General features: G+C 42.8%; 1 long non-coding RNA gene across 1 annotated transcript; it reads left to right on the top strand.

The window, feature by feature from the left end:
* The first annotated feature begins 8,645 nt into the window (after positions 1-8,645).
* LOC108535138 (uncharacterized) lies at positions 8,646-12,813 on the top strand. Its single transcript, XR_001887138.1, has 3 exons — positions 8,646-9,149; positions 9,629-9,686; positions 11,444-12,813. It is a non-coding gene; the product is annotated as an uncharacterized LOC108535138 (long non-coding RNA).
* The last annotated feature ends 13,579 nt before the right edge of the window (positions 12,814-26,392 follow it).

Consider the following 26,392-nt stretch of genomic DNA (forward strand, 5'->3'; position numbering starts at 1 on the left):
TCTATCTATATTTATGGTCAGAAATAAACACACACACATATATATATACACACACACATATATATATGTAGGACTAGAAAGAAGGGAGGTTCAGTTTGGGGCATACTGAGTTTGAGGTTGTTGTGGAACTTCTAAGTTGACAGGGCCCCTGGCATGTCAACTTAGACATCTATCTATATCTATATCTATATCTATATCTATATCTATATCTATCTCCAGCTATCTATATATAGAGAGATACATGGTCAGAAATATGGATGGATAGATGGATGGAGGCTTAATGGATGAATGGATGGATGGATGAGTGGATAGATGGAAGAAGACAGAAAAGGAGGGAAGAGGAGGGGAGGGAAGAGAGATTGAGAATGTACGGTGGCCAAGAGCATAGGCTCAGGAGCCAGGCTGCCAGGGTCTCTGCACTTCAGTTTCCTTTTCAGCAATTACCTTTTCCATCTTTTAACTTTCTTTGTTGTGTGGTTCAGGGAACTTTATGCTGCCCTACAGTTATTGTTTATCTTAAAATGGAGGAAAACGAACTTAGATTATAACAGGATGGAGCCCTGTAAAGTAAGGCAATAATAATACTTACCTCTTGCAGTTGTTATGAAAATAGAATCAAATGAGATACTACATATAAACAAAACCACAGCACACTGCTGAATAAATGGTGTCTATTCATATTATTATCATGTAGATGTGTAATTCAGATGTCAACTGGGACCCGCATGAGGACTGGTTCATCTTAGCCTGCACCTAGATTCCTCAGAACTGAAACAGTCAAAGCCCTTCTCCAGTTTTAAGAGCCTCCTACAGTTTTGTCCTATCTGCATCTGTGTGTGCTGCTTTGGAGTCTCCCCACACCTGCCTCCTTCCCAATCCACACTCTGCCCTCCCCATGCCACCCTCTCTGTCTCTGCTCACTGTTGGTCTAGACCCAAAGCCCAGGCCTTTCACAGATTCCCATGGGAAATCAGGTTACGTTAAGCATTTTGTTGTTTTCTGAGTTTTTTACTGAAGGTCAGTGTGGGGGCCTATCACATGCCAAGGGGCCTATCACAACCACATGGCCTCACATCATCTCCCCTTCCACCCTTTCTTTTTCTTTCCCAACTTGTAGCACAACCAGCAAATCCTTCTCACCTCTACCTGACACTTGAGGGCTCTTAGGATCTGAGCATCAACTCCCAGAGACTTTTCAAAAAATTCCTCTTACATGAAGAGAGTTGCTGCACCGAACTCTGTACATCTCTACAGATGGAAAGATCGTTCTGGTGGCTGGGTGGGGAGGGGACCAAGACAGGTTGGGATGGGTGTGAAGGGAACAGTTAGAAAGCTACTACCGTAGTCTGGGAGGGAGGCGGTGGGGCACTGTGCAGCTGTGGTGGTGGCAGAAAGAAGAAAAGAAAGAAGGTTTGAAGATATTCATCACTGACATGATTTGGTGGACGTATTACTGAGGGCGAGGCAGAGTGCAAGCTCATGAGTCATGTTTTGGTTTCATTCCTTAGTGATTGGATGGATACTAATACCACTCACTGAGACATAGACCACGGGGAGAGGCTCAGATCTGGGGGTCCCCTGCATGGATCTGTGTTTGGACATGTTGAGAGTACAGCACTCTCTACCTCCTGGGCCTTCATGCCTGAAAGTGGGACTGAGGCTACAGCACAAGTTGACTTGCAACATCAACACCTCCTCCAACTCACATCAACCCCGCCACACTCTGTTTTCGGGGGTAGGCAGGACTCTGCGAAGGCGTCATTTGGATTAGTTCCTGGCTCTGTTCAGTTGCTTGGATCTGGGGAAATGTTTGTCATCTCCTCTTTGAGGGACTCTCCTGCCCTCATCCTTTAAGCAGGGGCTCCTGAAGGATCTGTCTTCATGTTCTCTATTAAACGCATCAAGCTTGTCCCAGCTCTGGGACTCTATCTTGGCTGTTCCTTCTCCTGAAGTTCTCTTCTCCTCATCTTTACATAGCTACTTCCTTCTCACACTTTAAGTCTCAGATTAAATTTCAGATTTTCTGAGAAGCCTTTGCTGAGTGCTCAAGAGAATAATTACATGAGATATATATTTATGGACGCATCGGAGAATCTTTTCAGTGCTGTGTAGATGGTCGTGACTCTTCTTATTCCTCCAACCTAGGGACAGAGACCCGGAGCAGCTCTGCATGGAGCTGCTGGCATGGTGCCTACTGTCTGCACAGTGAAAGGAGGCAGGCACAGGTTTGGGCTTTGGCTGCCCAGCAGCATGGGAATCACAGGTCTTGTCCAGGAACTGGGCATCCCAAGTGGGATCCTATCAAGACTGAAGACCACCTCTTCGCATGTCCACTTCAACTAAACATTTATTGAGTCCATCTTATGAACCAATAATTCTCATATTCAGTATCTCAAGTAATCTTCATAACAACCCCGCACATTTCTATCTAACTTCCTGTCAATTAGGGAACTAAGGCTCAGACAGTTTACTCAACTTGCCCAAGTTCATAAGTTAATAATTATTGGAGTCATGGATTTGAACTTGGGTTGACCTCTCACCAAGGCCAGTGCTGTTTTGCTATTACAAAGCTGCCATATAAAAATAATTTCATTGACACCTCAAACAGCAAAGATAGAATTGCTCTGTTTTACATATGAGGAACATGAGTTTCAGAGAGCTCATGGCATTATAAGAAGTAGAACTAGAGACAGAATCAAGGCCCCTGGTTCAGCACACTTATTCATTTGTTCTTTCATTATTTCTCAGTTTCCTGAGTTCAAACCCTCTATCCAATATTAGGAAAACAAAGATAAATAAGACATATCAGAAAATGAAGGAGCTCATAGTCTAGCAAGAGGAAGAGACAATAAGCTATAATTATATTCAAGATATAAGGATATAGAACCATAGAGGGTAGAGCTCTAAGAGAGGAGGGGAAAGACCTGGAAAGAAGAAGGTGTTCCAGACAGGGGAAACACCATATGCCAAAAAAAGCACAAAGAAGTGTGGTGTATCTGCAGAACTGTCCGTCATGTACAGTGCCCAGGGATGAGGCCAGAGGAGCAAGCAGCAGGAGACTGTGGAGGGCTTATGTGTCATGCAAAGCAGTCTGATCTTTATCCTGTGAGCAGTGGAGAGTCAATGGAAAATTTGAAGCAGGGAAGTAGCAAGGTCAAATTTGCATTTTATAAAGGCTCTGGCCAAGGCTGTGGAGAATGGAACATACTGCAGTGATACTACAACAAAGAAACTAGCTAGAAGACTTTATCAGTCAAAGATGCTTTTGGCTGCAAGTAACAGAATCCCCTGTGGCTTAAATAAAAGGGGGTTTATTTTTTCTCCCATAGTGAGAAATATGAGGGTAGGTGGCTATGGGCATTGTTCAGGGCAAAGGCACAGGAATTCTCTTTGCCTTCCTTCTGCAGTTGCAAGATGGTGGCTCCAGTCACAAATCTGGCGTTCAAAGGATGACGAAGGGGAAAAAACTGGGCGCATTTGTATCTGTCTTTTTAAATAAGAAAGCAAAGTCTTTCCCAGAAACTTCTGAACAGACTTTCTTTTCTGTCTCATTGACCAGAATTATATCACAAGCCATCTCTAGCTGTAAGAAAGCCTGTCTTGTCCCCACTAATAGAGGCCAGCCTGGGAGAAGGGGGTGGATGTGAGTCTTCTGCTAGCTAATCCACAATGCTCCCAACAGTCCAAGTGAGAATTTAAATAAATCAGTGAAGATGGAGGTGGTGTACAATTCTAAATGTGCCCACAAGACAACCAGCAGCTTAGTGACTAACTGGATATAAAGATTAAAGGAGAAAGAGGAGCTCAAAATGATGCCCACTTTGCTGGTCTGAACAAGTAGACAGAATTCATGAAGGTGCTATAGGGGTAGGACCAGGAAGAAGGGAGGTTCGGTTTGGGGCATACTGAGTTTGAGGTTGCTGTGGGACTTCTAAGTTGGCATGGCCCCTGGCAGGTAGACTGTGGCTCTGCAGTTCATGAAGGAGAAGCAATAACAGAGCCCCTAAATGTAGGTGACAGTTGATCATGAGCATGGATAAGGCTGTCCAGGGAGGATGGGTAGAATAAGAAGAACAGAGCTCACGGATGGATCTCTGGGGCACACTGACATCTAAAGGGAGGTAAAGAAAGAGAAGTCCAATGAGAAAGCAGAGCCTCCAATTTCTACTTGATCACTGTTCTGTCTAGTATCTCTCAAATTAAAAAATTAACAACAACAAAAAAATTAAAACCTTCCTTAACCCTACATCTTCTAGAGCAGAGTTGTCCATCAGAAATTTCAGCAATGATAAAACTATGCTCTATCTGCTCTGCCCAGTTGAGCAGCTGCTCCTCACATGTGGCCCTCAAGCACTTGATATTTGGCTAGTGTGACAAAGAACTAAATTTTTAATTTTATTGCATTTTAATTAACATAAACTTATATTTTTAAATTAGACAAGTGGCTATGGTGTTGGACAACACTGCTCTAGCACCCTGGCCATCTCTCTGCTCCCCTCTGGAAATGTTCCTTGAAATAATCACAACCTCTCCTTTCTCACCTGAACCTCACTCCTCCTCCCGCTTCAAACAAGCTTCCCCTCCACGCCTCCAAGACCCTGTTGTCAAAGTTACCAATGACATCCATGTTGGCAGAACCAGTAGTCTGCTTTGCTCCCATTTACATTATTTCTCTGCACATTTGACACAACTGACAACTCCCTTCATTTTGAAACACTGGCTCCTGGGTAGTGTGCTCCTCCTCAGAATCCTTTCCCTGCTCATCCTCTTGGGTTTCAAGGCTCTCTCCTGTGATCCCTTCTCAGATCTGTCTTCATGTTCTCCTTTAAATGCATCAAGCTTGTCCCAGCTCTGGGACTCTACCTTGGCTGTTCCTTCTCCTAGAGTTCTTTTCTCCTTGTCTTTATATAGCTAGTTCCTTCTCATCCTTTACATTTTAGATTAAATTTCAGATTTTCTGAGGGGCCTTTGCTGAATGCTCAAGCTAAAGATGACACTTGATCTTTCCTTTCATAGGACCACTCTTGAATTCTCTGCATAGTACTCACCACTGTTCAGAGAGAGAGAGAGATTTTGAAAGCTAAGGGGAAAAAAGAGTTTCTAGAAAAGCACATGGTCAACAATACCAAATACCCCAGACACATCAAATATGATGGAACTAAAACATTTCTATTGGATTTTGAAATTAAGACATCACCAATAATTTCAGCAAAAACAGTTTCAGAGAACTGACTGTGAAAACCAACGTTAGCCAGTTGTAGAGCCAATGGAAGTGAAGACAGTGAGTATAGTTAAATCTACTTCCCTCTCTTTACAGTTTAGCTAGGGAAGAAAGCTAGGGAAATTGGAAAAAAAATGTGATCAAGAGAACAGAAGGGTTTTTTTTTATTGTTTGCTTTAAGATGGAATAGATTTGAGCATGACTATATGTTAGAAGGAAAGACTCTGTAGAGAAAAAATTAAATATATAGGAAAAGTGATCGTATAGAGGAAGGCTCTTGAGAAAAAGTAGAGGAGACAAGACGTAATGAACGAGAATAAATTCTGCTGGGGAAAGAGGGTCAGCAACTTCTCCAGGTCAGGGAAGAAGAAGGGAAGGATGGGCCAGGCGCAGTGACTCATGCTCGTAATCCCAGCACTTTGGGAGGCTGAGGCGGGCAGATCACCCGAGGTCAGGAGTTTGAGACCAGTCTGGCCAACATGGCGAAACCCTGTCATTAAACTAAAAACTAAAAACACAAAAATTAGCTGGTCATGGTAGCGCACACCTGTAATCCCAGCTACTGGGGAGGCTGAGGCAGGAGAATTGCTTGAACCCAGGGGGCAGAGGTTTCAGTGAGCTGAGATCATACAACTACACTCCAGCCTGGGTGAAAGAGTGAGACTCCATCTCAAAAAAAAAAAGAAAAGAAAAAGGAAAAAGAAAAAAATTAAAACAAACAAACAAACAAGCAAACAAAAAAAAACAAAGGAAGGAAAGGATGGAGAGATATAAAAAAAAAAAAATCAAACCTTTGTGGGAAGAGGGTGGGAAATGGAGGGCATTCCCTCCTAAGAGATTGCATCTTCCCTTTTAATTTGGAGGCAATGTGAAAGCAAGGAGAGTAGGGTAGGGTGAGGAGCTTAATAAGAGAGAAGGTACAGAAGAGCCATTGTGGGAAGGGATGAGAAATAAAGTTAATTTGGAACAATGACAAAAAATGTGTGGTGACACTGAGAGCCCCAGTGAGGTCAGAGACACCTATGTGTTCTGCAGGAAAGTGCAGGTTCAGAAAAAGGAAGGTTGGGTTGATTCAGGTTCAGAGGAACGCAAAGTTATCTCAGTCCCTGGTCCCTCAACCAGGGCCACCTCATCCACCATTCTACGGCTACCACATTAAAACATCCCCAACAGAAAGTAATTGTTCTGAACAATTGCCCCAGTTTTTGCCTGATTAAGCTAAACCTACAGCTCTTGCCGCATCCTTGCTAATTCCCTGAACCTGTGACTCCAGTATCCAGACAGTACTTGAGAGAGCTGGCAGTACCTGAAGGATGCTCAAAAGGAACTCTGAGATACTCTCTCAAAGCACTGAGGAGCAGTGCTACACTTACAGGGGCAGAAAAGGCAAGTTCTGGAATGGCCTGGGGTAGCTAGAGCTGACACTGCTTTCCAGTGTCAGTCCAGCCCTTTGACATAGGTGGGGTGGGAGGGCTGGGGAGGTGTGTTTCAATCAGGACAGGAGGTAGAAGTCACATTCTGTGAAATGCTGAGGATGCGTGGGAGTTTTGTACCTAGTAGAAAACATGGGAAATGGAGAAAGGACCCAAAGGAATGTAGAGGGGCCTGCATTTGGGCACAGGTTGCCCTCCCTCGGTGGAGTCAGTGTTAAACTCGTCTGGGGCTTGGACAGCAGTACACGAGCCAAGGGTAAACTCTTGCTCCCACATGTTCACTTCTCGGTAGCAGGAGTTGGGGTGTCAGCGGGAGAGGAGGTGGTTAATTAGGTTCAAAAACCCTTCCTCCTTACTGCAACAGGCAATAGCCTTTAGGGCTTGGAGGAATCCAACCAAACTCATTTTCTATCATATACTATAGTCAAGGCAGAACTATAGGTGAAATATATATGTGAAATAGCATGCTACTTATTCCAATCCTGAAAGTGAGAGAGCAAAAGAAAGAGATAGAGAGAAACTGGGAGTTGCCTCTCTAACTTTCTAACTTCTCTTGCTTTTGCTGAGTTAATATCTCCTGCACAGAGACCTTTCAAACACTATCCTTGGGAAAGGCTTGGCTAGAATCAGTGTTTAACAAACATTTAAAGAACAGGGTGTGCTGTATTCAGGCTTTGAGTAGAAAAGAAGGGAGCTCTCAGTCAAATAGAGAAGACAGGAATTGCACCCTTGGAAAGCATTCCAGAGCCAGAGGTGAGCACACAGATGAAACGCCATGGAAAGACGAGGGCAAATGAACGCACTGCAGATGGCTGTATAACTGCTGAGAGGATGAGGAATAGAGTGCTGAAGGAGCTGGTCAAAGGAAGCTGACGGAAAGCAAAGGACGTTGAACTCCATTTTGAAGGATGGTGTGCTTATTCTGGGAAGCAGGGGGAAAGCATTCTTCAATAGGCTTCGGTGTACAAGGGAGGAAGGAAAATGTAAAATCCTTCATCTCCGGGCAGGAAGTCCTGAGCAAATGCATCACATCAACCTGTCCCTGGGTTTTTTCTTGCCCATTAATTGAGCCTTTCCTTTTTCCTGAACCATTGCACTCAGAGGCCTCAAACCGAAACTGGAGGCTCTAGGAGGCCTCCCACCTCTGGAAGCATCCAGGCAGGGAGGTAACAAAGGACCAATGTTTAACTCAGGGAACAGAAGTCCCTTTGATAGGACCTTGGCCTTGGCACATACTTCCTCTGTGCAGATAAGCTTGGATTCCATTCAGGGAAAGCAAGAAGAGGAAGCAGCGGTTAGCAGGGAACCCCTTGGTTTTTCAGATGCCTTACCAAGGTAAAAGGTAGGAGAGAAAATGACACAGATGTTGGGTAGCTCTACAGAAAAATGATGGCACCGAGTGAGGTCCACTGGCTTGAGACGCGGGCACAATATGCTGAAGATGAAGCCACCTCCGTATGGGTGGCTGAAGAGGGCTGGTGAGGGCACAGTGGTGGGAAGCTGCGAGCAGATCCCGGGCAGCTCCTGGAGGTGGTACTGCAGGCCCATCTACCACGATTCTAGAATTGCCCTCCCTGACATCCTTTCAGACCCCTCTAAGAGGTGCAGGAGGATCCCCCCGTTCTGTCTCTTCATGTTGTCCACCCACCCTCTCCCCCTGGATATTTTTCTTGGGATAGATAGAACACCCTCTCCAGGATTGGGCCATGTTATCCCAAGGAAGCCAGCAGGGCCAGTCCTGGACCTTCACAGCAATGCTGCACCCACCATGTCAGCAGAGTCCGTGGCAGAAGAAAATCTTCCAGAGCACTGTTGGCAGAGCCTTTATTCCCTTCTCACTTGGGGCAGGAGAGCAAAATTTCCTATCAGGCTTTAGCAGGAGAGGGGGTCAGCCAAGTTCACCTAGTTTCAGGAGTGATCAGTCAAGAATGACTCTGGGAAGAGGGAGAAACTGTATTGTAGATTATCAGCCATTGTTTGGGCAATTTGGATTTTATCAACAGGGGTGCAGAGGTGTTAGGGGCTAAAGTCAAGTATAGTCAAGAGGAGTTAGGGAAGAACTGCCACTACAGGGACCAAGGATATAGGAGGGCCACAGGGGAAAATTCTCAGTCCTTCTGTGTCTCTCATACTATTAACAGTTGTATAGGAATGAATGAATGTGCTCCTTTCTCTGTCCCTTTGGTGTCAGCACCAGCCCCCTTCCTTTGCCTCAGCACTGCCCTGTGCCCAGCTTCTTTCCAGATACAGAGGTATCAGGACTCAGCACATGTGCCTGGATATAGACAAGGCGGCCAATCCAAGATGGGAGATAGGGGAGCCTTCTGTTGCCTGGGAGAGGGATGGTCTCACTGAAGGCAGAGAGAGTCTGGGGATCCTTGACGACCACTCAACATTCTGTTATGTCCAGTTCCAACTCTCTGGGCTGTTGCCAGCCATTGGACAAAGCATCCAGACGTACAAAGCATGGAGGCATAAATATCCAAAGCATGGAGGTACAAACCCAGGAGGTGTAGCAAAAGAAAGACTCCAGACCAGCCAGGACTAATGGTCCCAGCTCCTCACCTGAACTCTGTCCTGGTACTCTGGGATGGCTACCATCACTTTCATGCCTGGCCTCTGCCCATCCTGCCCTCTAGGGGCCCCAGACCAAGTGTAGACTATACCTATTTCCTCACTGGTTTAGCTGAGCCAAGGCTAGAATTTCCAGAGAATTGTATAGAAAACTATTTAAAAAGGCAAAACCCCTTGATATGGTTTGACTCCCTGTCCCCACTCAGATCTCATCTTGAATTGTACTCCCATAATTCCCACATGTTGTGGGAGGGACCCAGTGGGAGATAATTGAATCATGGGGGCAGTTTCCCCCATACTGTTCACATGGTAGTAAATAAGTATCATGAAATCTGATGGGTTTTTTAAAGGGTTTCTGCTTTCACTTCTTCCTCATTCTCTTCTCTTGTCTGCCACCAAGTGAGACGTGCCTTTCACCTTCCACCATGATTGAGAGACCTCCCCAGCCACATGGAACTGTAAGTCCTATAAATCTCCTTCTTTTGAAAATTTCCCAGTCTTGGGTATGTCTTTATCAGCAGCATGAAAACAAACTAATACACTCCTAAACAAACAAAACAAATGCAGAATCCATGAAATAGAAGTCTTCCTAGCCCCTATTCATCACTCAAGTCCAGTCCCAGATAGACTTGGCTGGCAGGAGTCCTAGTGATCCTTTCTGTGGCTTCATCACAAATGACTGGGTTCATTGTTCTCTGCACAAGAATTCAGTAAAGTCATGTGGGATTAATCCAAGAGTGAATTCCTAGCATACAAGAGTAAGGAGTGGCTTTACTCATAAGCCATCTGTCCAAATGCCTGGCTGCCCTGAGAGAACTCAGCTTTTCTGTCATCTCCGAGAGTCCCCACCTTCAAGGAGTAGAGAATATCCCAAACAAACTGACAGTACACAACTCGGCTACAGTATTGGGAAAGAGTCAAGAGTATCTAGAATGCTCTCCTGGAGTGTGTTTCATTTTCAATGAAGTAAAACCCTCCTCTCTGGGCCCAGGGCAATGTCCCTTTTGACCTTCCCCTGGGGCTGTCTTTCCAGGTGGGCTCCTGCTCTCCCAGCTCTCTGTCAGCCCTTGGCATTTCAACCTCTCTGCCTCCTCTCTATCTTCCCCCATATCATGGGCCTGATCTTGTGTCTAGGATTCACTCCACACTAGCCTCTCTGGCCCTGATCTCCAGAGAAATCCACAGTATTTCCTAAGTGTTCAGGGCTGAGCAAGTGTGCACAGGCAACAGACAGTGAGCTGAAAGGTGAACATCCCCAACTCATCTGTAGGGACACATATCCCAAAGACACCTGTGAGCACTATTGTCTTACGTGGCACTTATGCCTAGGATGGATCTGGCACATCCAGACACCTTGGGGTCATTGTGTTTTTTAAGAATGGCACATGCACTTGAGCAATACACTGGCCCCTTTATTTTTCTTTAGAGGCTTTGGTACAAGAAAATGAAAATAGCTATACCCACTAATGCATTTTCTGCAATAAGTAAATTCATGAGCCATTATGCTGGCCAATGCATAGCATGTACTCCCTCCCCTACAACATGTAAAATGCTTCACATTAACTTAACCAGCAGCATAAACATTTTTGTGCCTTTTTCTTCTTTCTACAACTGAATTGGATGAGTTACAGCCATAATTGATGACACAAATGTGTCACAGATGATGAATTCGGTGGAGAAGAGAAATAGGTTGGGGGAAATGTGAAAGAATTTTAATATGTCTTAATATTGGGATATAGGTAACTCACTTTTTGCCAAAGGCACAGTGGATTTATCTCACTAGCTCTTTTGATATTCAGTGAAGAAGAAAGATGTTCAGGGTGTTCAGAGGATTGGAATAAGAATTGCTCATCTCGGTGACTTAAGTAGAGTGGGAACTTAATAAGTGAGCAATGGATTAATTGGAAGTGATAAAGTCAGAGGGAGAAATGGCTGATGGCAAACACCCAGCACAGGCAATAGCTCAGGGAGCACATCTGGCCTGTCCTGGGTGAGGAAATGCCCACCTGTCCTCTGCCCTCCTCCAGCCCTGGGTCTGCCTGCCCCTCACTGTCACCATCCTGCCATCTGATAACAATCACCATCTCTTCCACCAGCCCAGCGCTCCTGAGTTAAGAAAAATAAAAAATAAAAATAACCACCTCCATAGTCACAATCTCATTTGGGTCTCAAAACAAAAGATAAGGAAGATTAGATTTTAAATGTTATTTTACAGATGAGGAGGACTGAGGTTCCTGGAGGCTAAGTGACCGACCCAAAGTCCCAGAGTGGTACTTCCAGGGCTAAAACCTGGCTGCCCTGACTTCCTGCCCAGGCTGCTTCCCCGGCTCTAACTGCATCTCCTGAGACTTTGCTTCGGATTCTACTCTCCACGTGGCTCCACACTGGACACTTCTAGGATGGGCCCTTCACTGCTCCTGACTTCATTGCTGGACTTGTTAGAACAGAACCCACCTCAACGTGCCCATCGTCAGGCTTTTAGAGCTGGGCCCTGGAGGTGGGCACACTTACTTTAGCTCAGGAAAGTCTCTGTACCCAAATCCACCACCCTGTGACTTCCCTGCTGCTGCAGTCACTTCCTAACGAGGCTCCCTGCCAGCCATATTTCAATCTCTTGAAATATAGAGGAAAGGTTGCTGGATTAGGAGGCAAAACACTCAAGCATTAGTTCTGGTTTCTATCTAGATAAGTAACCCTGGGCGAGTTAATAAATTCTTTTAACTCTAGCTTCTTTATTTGTAAAACTGGGATAATAATACATACCATGCAGTGTAGTTGAGAAGATTAAACACGCTATCCTTTGGAAAGGACCTGCAAGGTGGACAATAAATGCTACCATTCTTTCCCTCCCTTGTTCTATTCTTCCTCTCTCTTCTCTTCCCCCGCCTTCCTTTTCTTTCCTCTTTCTTACTTTTATCCCACACAACACTCTCAGGCTGATCTTCCCTGAACTTTACTCACACAAGACTGCTCCCTTGGTCAGAAATCTGGAATGACTTCCCATTGCCAAGCCCAATGGCATCTCTGTCTGCCATGCAGGTCCCGTGGCTCCTGGCACCACCTCTCCTCCCCAGGCTTCCTCTCCTACTAACTCAGGATGTGCATCGTCCAGTTGGTGGGGTGCCCATCCATACTGACTTGCTCCTCTCTGTTCTTGCTTCTGTCATCTCATCCTCCAGGAATGTCCTTTCCCACCTCTCTTTCTCTGGAGGCTTCACTCACTACTCCCTGGATCTCTCTCTTCTCTGATTTCCAATTTCACTCACTGTCCATATCAATTTCCTTGGCGTGAAATCAGAGGAAACCATGTCTTCAGGTTGTTTCCTATGTGCTTATCTTCTTCAACTGTATGGCCTGTTCCTTGAAAACAAACCAAGGTCCTTTATCTCTCTGAGTTCCCCATCAGGCCAGGAGAGCTCAGTGGTAACAGGGGATGAGATCTGGACTCACAGCTCTAGGTCTGGGTTCAAATCCCCTAGCACTTATAACCTATGTAATTTGGGAAATCCTATGTTTTTCAGCTTTAAAAGAAATTATTTGGCCAGGCACGGTGGCTCACATCTGTAATGCCAGCACTTTGGGAGGCCCAGGTGGGTGGATCACTTGAGGCTAGGAATTTGAGACCAGCCTGGCCAACATGGTGAAACCTGGTCTCTACTAGAAATATAAAAATTAGATGGGCATAGTGGTGCACACCTGTAATCCCAGTTACTCAGGAGGCTGAGGAATGAGAATCACTTGAACCCAGGAGGCAGAGGTTGCAGTGAGCTGAGATCGCGCCACTGCACTCTAGCCTGGGTGACAGAGCAAGACTCTGTCTCAAAAAAAAAAAAAAAAAAGAAAAGAAAAGAAAAGAAATTATTAAACTTCTTTATCAGAAAGTTCTTTGTTAACATATTTGTCCATTGAATAAATATTTGTTGATTACCTACTTGTGCCAGGCCTATGCTTTTTAACATATATAAGCTTATCTAATCCTTATAACCTAATGTGATAACTTTAGCCCTGGGACTCCAAGCACTAGCATAAAGTTTGTGAAAATTAATTAAGAGTTCATATGAAGGTGCACCATGCTGGACACATAGTAGGTGCCCAGCAAGTCTTTGCTGAATCTGAGTGTTAGGTCCTCATAGTTATTAAATGGAATCAAAGTGACTCACTCATCCACAGTACTGAAGATATTATGGTGAATAAAACTACAGGCCGGGTGCAGTGGCTCATGCCTGTAATCCCAGCACTTTGGGAGGCCAAGGTGGGCAGATCATGAGGTCAAGAGATAGAGACCATCCTGGCCAACATGGTGAAACCTCGTCTCTACTAAAAACACAAAAAATTAGCCTGGCGTTGTGGCACACACCTGTAGCTCCAGCTACTCAGGAGGCTGAGGCAGGAGAATCGCTTGAACCCAGGAGGCAGAGGTTGCAGTGAGCCGAGATCGTGCCACTGCACTCCAGCCTGGCGACAGAGCGAGACTCTGTCTCAAAAAAAAAAACAAAAAAAAAAAGAACTACAAAATGCTTCTGTCCTCATAGATTCTGCCCTCATAGAGCATTCAGTCCAGCAAATGAGACAGACAGTAACAACAGTAATTGTAAATTACACTTGTAACACATGCAATATAGGGAAAGCATGGTGTACTCTGAGAGCCCATAAGGGAACATAATGCAGGTTACAGTGTCAGAGTAGATTTCTCTGCAGAAGATCCTGAGCTCAGATCTGGGGATCTGAATAACCTAAGTGGGAATAGACAGGGGAAAGAGCTTAAGGAAGGGGACAATGGGAATTGCAGGCAGTGGAAACAGCAGGGTGCAAAAGTCCTGGGTGAGACAACAGAGGGCCCTGTCTCGAAACTGGAACTTAACAAGCAGCCAGGAGAGGGAGCAAGGTGGGGCTGAAGGCAGGCTGCTTCAAGCCTTGCTGGCCTTGCTGAGGAATCCAGATTTGATGCACAGTGGGATGCCGTTGGGGATCTTAGGCCTGGGAGTGACATGATCAGGTCTGTTTTTGGAGGCTCACTCTGGCTGCTGTGTGAAGAAAAATGAAAGAGGAAGGCTGATGCAGGAGAACAGAATGGAGTTAAAGAAAACTGATGCCTGGCCGGGCGCGGTGGCTCAAGCCTGTAATCCCAGCACTTTGGGAGGCCGAGACGGGCGGATCACGAGGTCAGGAGATCGAGACCATCCTGGCTAACACGGTGAAACCCCGTCTCTACTAAAAAAAATACAAAATCTAGCCGGGTGAGGTGGCGGGCGCCTGTAGTCCCAGCTACTCAGGAGGCTGAGGCAGGAGAATGGCGTGAACCCGGGAGGTGGAGCTTGCAGTGAGCTGAGATCCGGCCACAGCACTCCAGCCTGGGTGACAGAGCGAGACTCCACCTCAAAAAAAAAAAAAGAAAACTGATGCCTGAAACACTCCCAATAAAGACTCCAGAGTGTGGGCCTGAAAGTGACTTCAGGGGCCTGTACTCCAGGGGGCAGAAGCAGCCTCCAGTCCTGAGCACCCTCTCTTCCTGACTTCCTGATGCACACTGGCCCTGACTCACTGCATCCTGTTTTATCCACTCTCTGCCTTCTCTGTGGGACATTCTGGTTTGGTGTGGGGATGAGGCAAAAACAAATACACAAACCTTCAACCACCACCCCATTGTGAAGTGCAGGCTAAACCACAGATTGGTTTGAACCTGTCAGTTCAGAGCTGGCTCCAAGGCCAAGACCCACCTGGCCTGGCTGAGAGTGGCCTCTCCACATTCTTGTCTCACACTCACCCTTTGAAGGGTGGAGGCAAGGCCCTCCTCCACCCCTTCCTGCCCAAAGGGCTGATAGCAGCCCAGCCTCTGCTTACATAAACCGAGCCCAGGCATTGCTCCATTTGCTTCTTCGGGGCTGGGTGGCTTCTGGGGATGGGATTAATAGGTAGGTCCTGTGTGATAGATGGAGAAACAAGAATGAATTTCCAGTTCCTCTAGTTCCACCCACTAAGACCCAATGGTCTAAACTTTGGCCCTATTCACAGTTCAAACATCCTAGGATCAGATGGATTCCCAACACTCACTATTCAACACTCTCCTCTTCTGCTGTGAGAAATTGGAGTTACTCGTTGCTAGGGTCAAGATACTTTGGTTTGGACTTTCACCCTGTCACCAATGTGGGCAAATCCCATAACTTCCCCGGGCTTTGGTTTCCTCGACTATGAGATAGGGAACTTATCACTCCTGTTGTGTAGACCTCACAGGAAACAAAAAAAATAAAGATGAAGTTTCTCAGAAAAGTTAAAAACACAATACCAATTTAAAAGAGCATTAATAATAATATCAATAATAATAATAAACCTTATATCCACAGTGACTCATCGGTGGCCCTCAAAGCTCTGGGAACTCTTTAACTAGAGCTTGAAAATAGTGCTCCAACAGGCAAGGCTGATGTTCCTCACCCCCAATTTTCCCTCCCGTCCCCAGCCCCCAGTGGAATCGAGGCTGGGGCAGAGGCTCAGCCCTGCTCACAATTCTGCTGCACTAGGTTAACAACACTGAACTCCTCCTAAGGGCTACGCAGCCCTCTCTCCCAGCTGAGACACCTCCGGTTCCATCTGACTAAAGTTACAGGTGCTTGCTAGCTAAGGGGGTGGAGATTGTTACCTCAGAAACGGTGGTTGCAACTGCCTCAGGTAGGATTAAAACCAGTGCCTAAAACTGAGAAGATTCCAAGCCGGGTGCGGTGGCTCAAGCCTGTAATCCCAGCACTTTGGGAGGCCGAGACGGGCGGATCACGAGGTCAGGAGATTGAGACCATCCTGGCTAACACGGTGAAACCCCGTCTCTACTAAAAAATACAAAACTAGCCGGGCGAGGTGGCGGGCGCCTGTAGTCCCAGCTATTGGGGAGGCTGAGGCAGGAGAATGGCGTAAACCCGGGAGGCGGAGCTTGCAGTGAGCTGAGATCCGGCCACTGCACTCCAGTCTGGGCGACAGAGCGAGACTCCGTCTCAAAAAAAAAAAAAAACAAACAAACAAAAAAAAAAACTGAGAAGATTCCTAGAAGGATTCAGTCCCAGAGACCAAGCAAAAAGAGGGTACTAAGGCCAACCAGAGGGTAAAATACAAAGTAGCTACATGTGCCTTCCCAGTCTCAATCTTTCTTCTCCCTGAGGACTGCCTTCTCTCCCAAGATTCATTGAGGTCTTTTGTGTAAGAAAAGTCATTAGTGTAAGCCAAAGGAACGAATCTCTAAGAATGCACATACCTACATTAATGCACAAACCTACATTGGAAGTGATGAAGTCAGAGGGAGAAATGGCTGATGGCAAACACCCAGCACAGGCAACAGCTCAGGGAGCACGTGTGGCCTGTCCTGGGTTAGGAAATGCCCACCTGTCCTCTGTCCTCCTCAAGCCCTAGGTCTGCCTGCCCCTGTCACCATCCTGCCGTCTGATAACAATCACCATCTCTTCCACCAGCACAGCGCTCCTGAGATAAGACCACCAGGCACACAGCTGAAATCCAACAAAATCGGATATATTACCTCAATGCAGCGAGGGAGGGCATTCCAAAGGAACGGTAGAATGATGCTCAGCAGGAGTGAGGCAGGGACACATCTCATGTACGGTTTGGTGTCCTGCTGTAGGATTTAGAAGAGAGTCTCAAGGAAGTGGGGATCCGTTCTGAATTGGTTGCCTGACACAGGATTAGTATATATGGAAATTACTAGGGATTGGATGCTGTCATGAAGCTAGGGCAGTTTAGCAATTGGATATCCCCAATAATAGGACCCATTTGAGCAAAGTGGGCCTACAAGCATCATTGCTAAGACAGCAGTAGTCATCACTCAAAAAGGGAACCTTCATGACATTTTGCAGCTGCTGCATGACTTTAGGAGAAACAATGTTTTCTGTTAATGTTGCAGCTGGCTTTATCTGTGTCTGTCCTCCCAGCTTGATTAACAGCAGGGCTGCTTTTTATGTCGTCATTCTGAGCTGATTTTTCACTCTTCAGTTGGGTACAGGTTTCATACTCTTTCACCTACCACCATTGCTTGCAGGACCTTTGGGTTGAATGACTCTCTCCACCCACAAATGTCACCTGATGTTTAAGAGCATATTTCCTAGATTCAGATTGATTGTATTCACACTCCGGTTCCACCACCTGCTTATCTCTGATATCTTGGGCAAATTATTTACCATCTAGATCTCTTAGTTTCCTCATCTATAAAACAGGAAAAAATAAAAGCTCTTGCCTCATAGGATTGTTGTAAAGATTAACAGAATAAGATATGCAAAGTTCTTAGAACAGTTCCTAGCCCTTCGTTAGTATTCAAGAAGCTTTAGTTCTTTTTCTTACTAATTTTATTTGAAAGATAACCTAATTTCTGATTTAAAATGATGGATTTGCTATACACATTTTCTTCTCTCCCTTCAAAGATTCCCTCCAAATAATAAACAGTATTAAAATATATCAACTCCAAGCAATGAAGAGACCAGTACAGAGATTATTAGCAGATGGGAGATGTCAACAAATGCTTGAAAGAAATGAAACTGATGGAGGAGTGACAACGGATGAAATAGAGAACAGAAACACAAATGAAAAAGGAGATTTGATTTTTAGAAATTAAGAAATATACACATAAATAAGTATGTGTATATCCAAATGGATAGATGATAGACTCACTGTATATATACATTGTGTGTGTGTGTGTGTGTGTGTGTGTGTGTGTGTGTGTGTGTGTGTAGGGAAAGGGAGTTTAAACTCACTTTAAAGAATAATATGTACTGTTAGAATAATGCCATGAACATTGGTTGATCCATCCATCACCAAACGTAAGATAGAATATTATCAGCCCCCGTGCCATCTTTGTGACTCTCCTGTGGCCCTTCCTGACCACATCTCTCCCTCCTCCTAAGGTAACCACTATCCCAAATTTTGTGTTATTTATTCCCTCGATTTCCTTCATACTCATTCACATATGTAGCTAGCCCTGAACAATGCATTGTTTAGATTTTCTCTATTTTTGATCTTTATATAAATGAAACCACACTTTGTGTATTATTTTGTCATGTTTTTTCATTCAACATTGTTTATAAATAACAGTTTTATTAAGATGTAATTTACATAACATCAAATTCATCTTTTTGTTTTTTTGTTTGTTTGCTTTTTGAGATGGACTATTGGTCTGTCACCAGGCTGGAGTGCAGTGGCGCAATCTCGGCTCACTGCAACCTTTGCCTCCTGGGTTCAAGCAATTCTCCTGCCTCAGCCTCTCGAATAGCTGGGATTAAAGGCGTACGCCACCATACCCAGCTAATTTTTGTATTTTTAGTAGAGACGGGGTTTCACCATGTTGGCCAGGATGGTCTTGATTTCTTGACCTTGTGATCCACCCACCTTGGCCTCCCAAAGTGCTGGGATTACAGGCATGAGCCACCACCAGCCCCAAATTCACTGTTTTAAAGCGTACAACTCAATGGTTTTTGGTATATCCACAAAATTGTGCAACCATCACCACCATTTAATTCCAGAATACTTTCGTTACCCCCAAATAGAAACTTGTTAACAGTCACTCCCAAATTCCCACTCAGCCTAACTCCTGACAACCACTGATCTACACTTTCTGGGTCTAAGGACTTTCTTATTCTGGACATTTTGTATGCGGTTATGTACTCATGTAACAACATTTTGGTCAACAATGGACCACATACACAACATTGGTCTCATAAGATTTTAATGCTGTATTTTTACTACACCTTTTCTATGTTTAGATATACAAATATTTACCACTGTGTTATGATTGCCTACAGTACTCAGTACAGTAACACGCTGTACAGGTTTGTAGCCTCAGAGTAATAGGCTGTACCATGCAACCTAGGTGTGTAGTAAGCTATACCATTTAGGTTTGTGTAAGTGCACTCTATGATGTTCACATAAGATGACATTGCCTACGAATTCAATTCTTAGAACATATACCCATGCTTCAGCAACATATGACTGTAAATGGAACCATGCAATGTGTAGCTTCTTGCATCTGACTTCTTTCACTTGGCATGTTTTCAAGGTTCGGTCATACTGAGCATGTATCAGTACTTCATTTTTATAGCCAAATAATACTCCATTATATGCATATACTACATTTTTGTTTATCCATTCTTCAGCTAATGGACATTTGAGTTGTTTTCTCTCTTGAACTATTATGAATAATGCTGCTATGAACATTACAGTCTCTTGCATGAATATATATTTTGATTATCTTGGAGAATACCTAGAAATAGAATTACTGGTCCAACTGGTAACTCTATGTGTAACTTTTTGAGGACCTGGCAGAATGTTTTCCAAACCAGCTACACCATTTTATATTCCCACCAGCAACATAAGAGGGTTCAAATGATGTTCTGAGAGCCATTCATGTGGATACCCGTGACTATTGTTTACCCATTTTATGTATATACCACATTTTAAAAATGCATTCCACAGTTGATGGACATCGGGTTATTTCCAGTTTGGGGCTGTTATGCACAATGCTTCTGCGAATATTCTTCTACAGGTCATCGGGTATAGAGGATCAAGCACTTCTTTAGGCTGAGCACAGTGGCTCGTGCCTGTAATCCCAGCACTTTTGGAGACCTAGGCACGTGGAACACCTGAGCTCAGGGGTTCGTGACCAGCCCAGGCAACATGTCAAAACTCTGTCTTTACCAAAGTATACAAAAAAAAAAATTAGCCAGGCATGGTGGTATGTTTGTGCAGTCCCAGCTATTCGGAGGGGCTGAGGTGGAGGATCGCTTGAGCCTGGGAAGTGAAGGTTGCAGTGAGCCAAGACAGTGCCACTGCACTCCAGCCTGGGTGAAGAGTGAGACCCCATCTCAAACAAGAGAGAGAAAAAAAAGAGCTTCTTCAGAGGTGGGATTGCTAGGTCATAAAATAAGCACATTTTAGACTTTCTTCCCGAATGCGGAATTGTTTCTCAAAATCTCATTCTTAGTCACTTCTAACCTTAGTGTTCGAGAGTTTTTGTTTCTCTAAATCTCCAGCTGGAGACATTATCAGATTTCTTAAAATCTTGGCTAATGTAATGAGTATGCAATATTCTCGCATTGTGGTATTTGTTTATTTATTTATTTTTACCTGTATTATCTTATTAGAGCTTCAGAAAACCTCGTGAATTAAACAAGGTAGCTACTTCTTTACAACTTTGCAATTGAGGCACAGAGTGTGGTGTTACTATCAAAGATTAAACAAACAACATGCAGATCTCAGACTAGAATTCAAATCTTCTGATTTTACTCTTGTGGTCCTTTCCTTATATTGCCTATTAACCAAGTTGCACTGTAATAAGTGATAAACCCAGAAACATAAGCAAGTCCATGCAAGATTTGGATACATTCTTGAATATTTTATACACTTTATTAAAGGAGATAAGGAAATACATTAGCAAGTTTTTAACTTTTATGGCCAACACTCTGTTTTTCCACCTAGTTAGATATAGCCTTAATAGGATCCTTTTCATGATTTGAATCCCTATACAACAGTAGATTTATACGTGATCAATACAGGGTTAAATGGAAATTTGAATATATTCTTTTCATTAACCCTTCCAAAATATACACCAAGCTCCATGTTATCTTCTGCTACACTTTTCTAAATAATTGTTTATTTTAAGGAATTAAGTAGCATTTTAAAGAATTGGGGCTTTTTAAATTTAATTTAATTTTTTAGAATCTGCTTTTCTTTTCTTTCCAACTTTTATTTTAGGTTCAGGGGGTATACATGCAAGTTTGTCATGTGAGTAAATTATGTGTCAAGGGAGTTTGGTATACAGATTATTTCATTACCCAGATAATAAGCATAGTAACTGATAGGTAATTTTGGATCCTGACCTCCCTCCCATGCCGGTCTGTACCCTCAAGCAGACCCGGATGTCTATTGTTCGCATCTTTGTGTCCACATGTACTCAATGTTCAGCTCCCATTTGTCAGTGAGAACATACAGTGTTTGGTTTTCTGTGCCTGCATTAATTTCACTGTGGTTTTTAAACTGGTGTTCTCCTGATCACTCTTTCCACTGACCATCTTTTCCTATGATCCTGGGAAATTTAGGTTTCTTCTTCAGTGAAATGTGAGATGTCTTTTACCAATCTTCCTCCTGGTTTATTTTATTTTCTTATTGATTTGTGGGTATTTTCTTATACTCTGGATCTAAATCCTTTGTCAGTTGTATGCGTTACAAATATATTTTCCCAATTTGTGAATTTTCTTCGCCTTCTCTTCATAGTATACTTTCAGAATCAGTATAAAACTATTCAGTGTATTCAAAAGTATACAATGTATTAATGTACTAAAGAGTATCAATCTTTTCCTTTAGTTTGTGATTTGTGTCTTATCCTTTTAAAGAAACCCTTCTTTGCCTTGAAGCCATAAACTTCTTCCATATTTTCTTCTAAATGTTGAATTTTACTGTCTTTTATATTCAAGTTCTTAATTCACGTGGAATTTTTTTTAGCTCATAAACAATAAAATGTACTTCTTACAGCTCTGTGAAGTGCAAGATCAAGATGTCAGCAGATTTAATGCGGGGTGAGGGCCCATTTCCTTGCTCATAGATGGTCCCATCTCACTATGTCTTCACATGATGGAAGAGGCTTGAATTCTGTGTTTGTGTTTGGAGTGAATTTAGGGACTTAATTTTTTTTCCTCATGGGCAAAAAAATCATCAATGTCAGCCCTCTCATATACAGTTTCCATCCATATGTGGGCTGTTTCTGGGCTCTCTTATCCTTTCCATTGTTCATGTGTCCACCCTCTTCTAATATGACATTGTCTTAAATACTGTAGTTTTACAATAATCTTTTTTTTTTTTTTTTTTTTTTTTTTTTTTTTTTTTTTTTTTTTTTTGAGAAGGAGTCTCGCTGTGTCACTGAGGCTGGAGCGCAGTGACACAATCTTGGCTCACTGCAAGCTCCACCTCCCGGATTCAGGTGATTCTCCTTCCTCAGCTTCCCGAGTAGCTGGGACTACAGGTGTGCACCACCGTGCCCAGCTAATTTTTGCATTTTTAGTAGAGACAGGGTCTTACCATGTTGGCCAGCCTGGTCTCGAACCCCTGGCCTCAGGTGATCCACCCGCCTCGGCCTCCCAAAGTGTTGGGATTATAGGCGTTGGCCACTGTGCCCAGCCAATTTCACAATAATCTTGATATCAGAGAGAATATGCTGTCCCACCATCACCACCAATCTCATTCTTCCTCAGGATGGTTTTGGATATTCTTGGCCCTTTGCTCCTCTAAGCAGACTTCACAGTAAGCTCGTCTCATTCTATAGAAAACCATGTTAAGCTTTTGAATGGAATTTCTGTAATGTTATAGAATTAAGACAGAGAAAATGGACGTATTCACCAACTTGATCTTCCTTTCCCACAAATATGTCTTTCTATTTATTTAGAAAGATTCGCTAATAAATCTCCAAAATTTGTATTGTTTTTCATGTGAAAGACCTGCATATCTCTTGGTAGAGTCATTCCTAGATATCATTTTCTTTATAATTAAAAAACTTTAAAATGATATTTTTCTGCTCATTGAAATTAACATTTGTATATTGATTTTATATCTGTGGGCTTTGCTAAACTATCTTAGTAATTCTAATAATAAATCTATAGATTATTTGTGGTCTCTCATGTGGCTATTCACATCATTGGCAAATAATGGGAGTTTTATTTTATCCTTTTTAATTTTTATACCGTTTCTCTTAATTTTCTTGCTTTGCTGAGCTGGCTAAAGCTTCCACTGCAATTTTTATTTTGTTCCTGACTTTAATGAGAATACTTTTGATGTTTCACTGTAGATTTTTAAAAGCAGATTTCCTTGCTGAGGTCAAGGAAATTACTTTCTATTTCTAGTTTATTAAGAAGTTGCTTTTTATTACCAATAAATAAATGTTAAATGTCACCTAATGCTTTTATAAACCTACTGAGATGATTATCTCTTTAAATCTCTTAATGGGATAAATTACTCTAATATAGTTTTCAATATAACTTTCAATAATAGACCTATATATTAATTTATTTTTTTGAGATAGGATCTCACTTTGTCACCCAAGCTGGAGTACAGTGGTGCAAATATACCTCACAACAGCCTCAACCTCCCAGGCTGATATGATCCTCCCACCTCAGCCTCCTGAGTAGCTGGGACTACAGGTGTGCACCACCACAGTCAGCCTAATTTTGGACTTTTTTTTAGAGATGGGGTTTCACCATGTTTCCCAGATTGGTCTTGAACTCCTGAGCTTAAGCAATCCTCCCACCTCAGCCTCTCAACGTGCTAGCATTAAAAGTGTGAGCCACCCTGCCCAGCTCATATATTAATTTTTTAAAACATACCTGGATTAAATCCAGAATGTTTTAGGTCCTTTTATTTTCTTCTATATTCATGAATGTGACTGATCTGTAATTTTTCTTTTTCAGACTGTCTTTGTACAGTTTGGGGATCCATGTTCCATTAGCCTCGTAAAATAAATTTGGGGATATTGCCCCTCCCACTATCTTCTGTAAGAATTTGAGTAAATTTGGAGTTTCTACCTCTGTCTCTTGAACACCTGGTAGAACTCACTTGTATGATTGCTTGGGCACAGGGTTTTCCTTATGATTCAATGTCTTTAGTAGCTATAAAACCGTTCCAGTTTTCTCTTTCACATAGAAGCAATTGTTGCCAGGTTTTTTCCTAGAAGTTTGTCCATTTCACCTAAGAATACAAGTTTACTGGCATAAAGTTATTTATAACATTCCCCTATTATCTTTTATCTCATTAGCCCATTTTTTCATTCCTGACACTTTTTGTGGTTACCTTTGCTTTCCTTATTTGAATGATTTTGTCAATGTTTCATTAATTACTTTGACGTTACTGGGTCTCTCATTTTACATTTCTTTTCTATCCCATAAGTGTTGTTCTTGTCTTATATCTTTTTCTAAGACATCTTTTTGTAGCATATTTTCATTCTTCTCCTTCCCTTGGGTTTCCTCTGTGATTCTTTTTCTAACATCTTTATTTGGATACTTAATCCAGCTTAATTACTTAATGTTCAGCCTTTCTCCTCTTCTAATACAAGCAATATAAAGTTAAAAATTTCCCTCAAATTTCTACTTCAGTTTTGAAGCAGCATTTTTTAAAATTTAAATATTTGTCTATTTATATTATTATTTATATTTTAATCCTTGATATAGTTAGAGGTCTTTTTTAATACTCCCAAGTATGTCACTTTTTAAAAATAGGTTTTGTTATTGAGTTTTAACACAATTGTTTTGCAATAGATAATGAGATGTGTTTGATACTGATTCTTTGAAATTTGTTGAAAGTTGATTTATGACATATGATGGTGGTCAATTCTTGAAAATTCAGAATTTTTCTTTAAAAGAGTGTGTGGGTTGTTTTTTAGTGAAGTAAAATATTTAATACATGTCCGTTAGGTCAACCTTGTTTTAGTCATAAAGATATTTTTAGAAAGGCAAAGACTGGAGAAATGTATTTATCAAAACTTCTTTGGTTAGTAAATCATTAACAATGTGCTACAGCAAATATGGGAGAGAGGCAAGGCAAGGAAAACATGGGACCCAGGAAACAGTGGCTCTCACTCAGGAAAATAGTGATGCCCCAGGTGACAGCTATGCAGCAGATCTTGTGAGCAAATGATATCTACTGGAACAAGACATTCCAGGCTCCAGGAGGAAGGTGTGCAGCAAAAAGCAGGATTCAAGCAATCTAATATTATCCTCAAGACTATGGGAAAATGTGACCCAAGACAAAGTCCTATCCACTGTTATGCCAAAGCCACAGTCTGTTAGAGTTGGGGGCTTGAGTTATCCTTAGCAAACTAATGCAGGAACAGAAAACCAAACACTGTATGTTCTCATTTATAAGTGGGAGCTAAACGATGAGAACACCATGGACACATGAAGGGGAACAATACTTACTGGGGCCTGTTGAGGCCTATCAAAAAGAATAGCTAATGGAGGCTGGGCTTAATAGCTGGGTGATGGGTTTATCTGTGCAGCAAACCACCATGGTACATGTTTACCTATGTAACAAAGCTGCACATTCTACACATGTGCCCCAGAACTTAAAATAAAAGTTGAAGAAAAAAATAAAATTAAAAAGGAGAAAAAAGGCCATGCGTGGTGGCTCATGCCTGTATTCTCAGCACTTTGGGAGGCCAAGGTGGGCGGATCACCTGAACTCAGGAGTTCAAGACTAGCCTGGCCAACATGGTGAAAGTCTGTCTCTAGTAAAAATACAAAAAATTAGCTGGGCATAGGGGCACACACCTGAAAACTCCCAGCTACTCAGGATGCTGAGGCAGGAGAATCACTTGAACCTGGGAGGCAGAGGTTACAATGAGCCGAGATCATGCCACTGCACTCCAGCCTGGGCAACAAGAGTGAGAGACTCCATCTCAAAAAAAAAAAAAAAAAAAAAAAAAAAAAAAAAAAGGTGGGGAGAGAAGAAAATTTTAAAATTATTATATAAGAAGAAAAAAAAAAAGAACTGCGGGCTTTGAGTTTATCAGGACATCCAGAGCTCATGGCCCAGGCTGCTGGGTTCGCCTCCATAGAGTGAACTGGGTTGAGATTGCATGGACTGTGAGGAAACTGACCAGTAGTCACTTGGTCTCTAACTAGAGCAGAGATCACACAGTTAGGTGCTGGCCTCTCTATCCTTGTCAAGAGTGGTCAACCCACTGGGGTTCACAGAAAGAGCCATTGGAGTGATAGGAGAAAATGTTCAAAATTCCGTTTATCTCATTCTTTTTATTTGTTTTGTATGTAGATTCTAATGTGTATAATACATTAGGAAAGTAGAAAGTGTATATGTGTGTATGTGTGTATATTTCTGTGTACATATGCAGAGCACATGCATATTCCGAAATTTTTAGGTCATGAGGTGTGTAATTATAAATACTTGGAGACACTTAGTAAACAACAGCTGTGTAGGGGAGAAACTCTTAGATACTCTCCCACAGTTAGGTAGAAAAATAATGATAGCAACAATTACTGCACAGTGATTGTGTGTAAGGAGCTCTGGAGATGCTTTTAATTGATTATTTCAGTTAATCCTCAAAACAGCCTTTTAAGAGGAATACTGTTTTTCTTACTGAATAGGTGAGAAAACCAAGGCACAGAGAAGTTAGACAACTTGCTTA

The sequence above is a fragment of the Rhinopithecus bieti genome, unplaced genomic scaffold, assembly GCF_001698545.2.
Source record: "Rhinopithecus bieti isolate Rb0 unplaced genomic scaffold, ASM169854v2 scaffold_12049, whole genome shotgun sequence".
NCBI lineage: Eukaryota > Metazoa > Chordata > Mammalia > Primates > Cercopithecidae > Rhinopithecus > Rhinopithecus bieti.